At 42.7% G+C, this 2,940-nt stretch overlaps 1 pseudogene; it reads left to right on the forward strand.

The window, feature by feature from the left end:
- The first annotated feature begins 1,083 nt into the window (after window positions 1-1,083).
- On the forward strand, window positions 1,084-1,893 carry LOC146752558 (uncharacterized; annotated as a pseudogene).
- Window positions 1,894-2,940: the final 1,047 nt, after the last annotated feature.

A 2,940-nucleotide genomic window follows, 5' to 3' on the forward strand; every position in this document is an offset into this window, starting at 1 on the left:
AATGGGTGGTGGAACATTGAAGCACTGGGAGAAGCATCTGGCAGAAGCCACTTGGTTGGTCAATACTAGAGGATCTGTCAATCGTGATGGTCCTAGTCAATCTAGCCCCCTACACACTGTAGAAGGAGATAAGGTCCCTGTTGTACATGCAAAGAACATGTTGGGAAAAGCTGTTTGGGTCCTTCCAGCCTCTGGAAAGGGAAAACCTATCCGTGGAACTGTCTTTGCCCAGGGACCTGGGTGCACTTGGTGGGTAATGCAGAAGGGTGGGGATGTTCTGTGTGTACCACAAGGGAATTTGATGCTGAGGGAGTGCAGTCAATAATTTTATGTATCTTTGTATATATTTGCATGTGTAGTGTATTTTAGTTATTATAGTTATACATTTAGTTATGTTACATTTAATTGTACTATTAGCTATCATAGTTATATATATGTATATATCTATACATATATAATACATGTAAAATAGAATAAGGGGTGGAATGTCATGGTTTTGTAATTTTGTAATTTTGCTATCAGTATTCCACATCATAACATCATGTAAAGCATGGACACTTTTATCAAATGTGCAGTCCACAGAAGAAGACTACATATCCCAGAGAACATCACAGTCAGGGATGAGTCACGGGACCAGGACGCTATATAATCTCGTTCCCAGGCTGGAGTTCTCTCTCTCTCAGACTTCTTGGAGAGTGGGAAGCGTTCTAGCCGTGTCGCCTAGAGTTCACAGTAGTCCTCTCGGTTTTTGGGGACTCTCTGTTTTGTTCAATTTATTAGCCTCAATTATATTATATTATTATATTGTGTTATCTTGTATTCCTATATCATATTTAGTAAAATAAGTTTTCCTCCTTAGATTGCTGCTGTTTTTATCCCATTCCCCTTTTTTCCTTTCCTTTCCGGGCCAGGGGTGCCCTACGGTGTGGCTCCCCTCTGTCACGGGCATAGGTAAATCTAGGTAACCCGTGACAATCACCATCTTGGTCAACATCTTTATATTAGCCACCTTTACACCACCTTTATACACCACCTTTACATTTGGCGAGCCAGGCAGTGTAGCCTGTGGATACAGGTAAAGAGATGTCTTTCTTGTGGAATATGTTTAGCTGGTTCAAGAGGGAGAAGGCCATTCCTTTAGGAAAGATCCTTCCTGGGCAAATCCCAGGATTCATGGGATCCCCATATTTCCAACTTGCGACTATTATTGAACAATGGGGTCCCTTACGGGTGGTGGACAACATGTCCCCATTTCGTTTAACTGAATATTTTCAAGGATTACATATGGATATACTTACTACCAGAGAAAGACAAATGGCTGCGTCTATAGTAGTTTGGTCCTTACTAACTGCTTTAAATCAGGCTGAAATGAGATAAAATGATATTGAGCATGAAAATCAATTATTAAAGGCTCAAATTGAAAAGCTAGAAAGTGAGCTCAGTTTATTAACAGGGAAAAATCCATCATTTTTTTCACCAAATCCTCAAATTAGATATATTACAATGAATGAAGAACAAGATCGTGAAACAACAGATCAGGACAAAGTCACCAAAGCTGATCTGGAGGAACCACCTAAGGTGGACTTATTAGAAGTCTGTCTTGTGGTGACTCAAAAGACAGAAAAGATCCGGGACCAGTCAACAGGCGTGCCACCAGATCAGTGGCCCCCTGTCGAGACTTACCTACATGTAACAGCCTGCCCCTACACATCCACTGAACTCATGGATTTGGTTCAGCGATTTAGACAAAGGCCATGAGAAAGTGTTCCGGCCTGGCTGTTGCGTCTATGGGATTCAGGGGCAGAAAGTGTATTAGTTAGCGGACCCAAAGTATCTAAACTAGCAACTATAACTATCCATCCTTTGTGTGCCTCCGGTGGCGCAAGTGGTTAAGGACACCACTTTGCAACACTGGAGGCCCTGGGTTCGAATCCCCCTGTGGTGCAAGTGGTAGAAGTGCCGCTCTGCTACTCAGAGGCTCGAATCCGGGGGGTTGGACTCGATGATCTCTAAGGTCCCTTCCAACCCGCACGAGACTATGATACTATGATGATCCTGCCATTAGGCAAATGTTATATATGCAGGGACCCAGTTCCCTGATGAAAATCATTCAATCATAGACTGGTTGATGGCTGCATGCCGCATGGTATGATCAAATAAATCTGACGTACTGGTAAACATGGGCATGTGGTCTTCCATGGAGGACCTTCAAAATTATATACGGGAATTGGGCATGCGAAAAGCCATTTCTGAGCATACATTCGATAGCCCTGATATGGTAAAATTTTCTGTAGAGATGAGGGACCTAATAGTGCAACAAGCTCCCTCACATATGTATGGAACATTAGTTTCCATATTAAATCCATTGGTGGCTTCGGAAGCAGCAGTTCAACAAGCTGCTCAATTAGTAGCGGATCTGGGGGAGACAAAGCGTTTAAGAGCTAAGCGCAATATTAGGGTAATAGAAGATGCAGAGATCTTTCCAATAACTTGAACTAGGAAACCAGCCCTGCGAACCCCTCAGTCGGGACCTATAAGAGTGTCCTGAAAACAAATGTTTGGTGATCTTCTTTGGGCAGGCATTCAATTTACAAAAGTTGATGGCCAGCCTAACCATGTCCTCCTTCAGTTGTGGAAGCAGCTGAAGGATGAACAAAAATTTCAAAACCATCCTAAAAGACCAAGGATAAGAATCATAGAACGATGTCCAACAGTAACTTGGAACTTAGAAGATTTCATTGTTCCTAGTAGAAAAAAGAAACCGCCTCAAGTATCTCGAGCTACAATACCTGAGACTTCAGAGGTAAAAGATTTGAACCTAGCCCAATTCATGGCATGATGAGGGACGTCAGTCCCCCTAGGGCCTCCAGACGGGACCGGAGGCCCTATGTAGAATTAAAAATATATTGGTCCTGGAAAAATATACAAAAGGTTATGGCC

This window comes from Coturnix japonica, unplaced genomic scaffold (genome assembly GCF_054131305.1).
Source record: "Coturnix japonica strain WE unplaced genomic scaffold, WE-NBRP24 Scf044, whole genome shotgun sequence".
In the NCBI taxonomy this organism is placed as follows: Eukaryota; Metazoa; Chordata; class Aves; order Galliformes; family Phasianidae; genus Coturnix; species Coturnix japonica.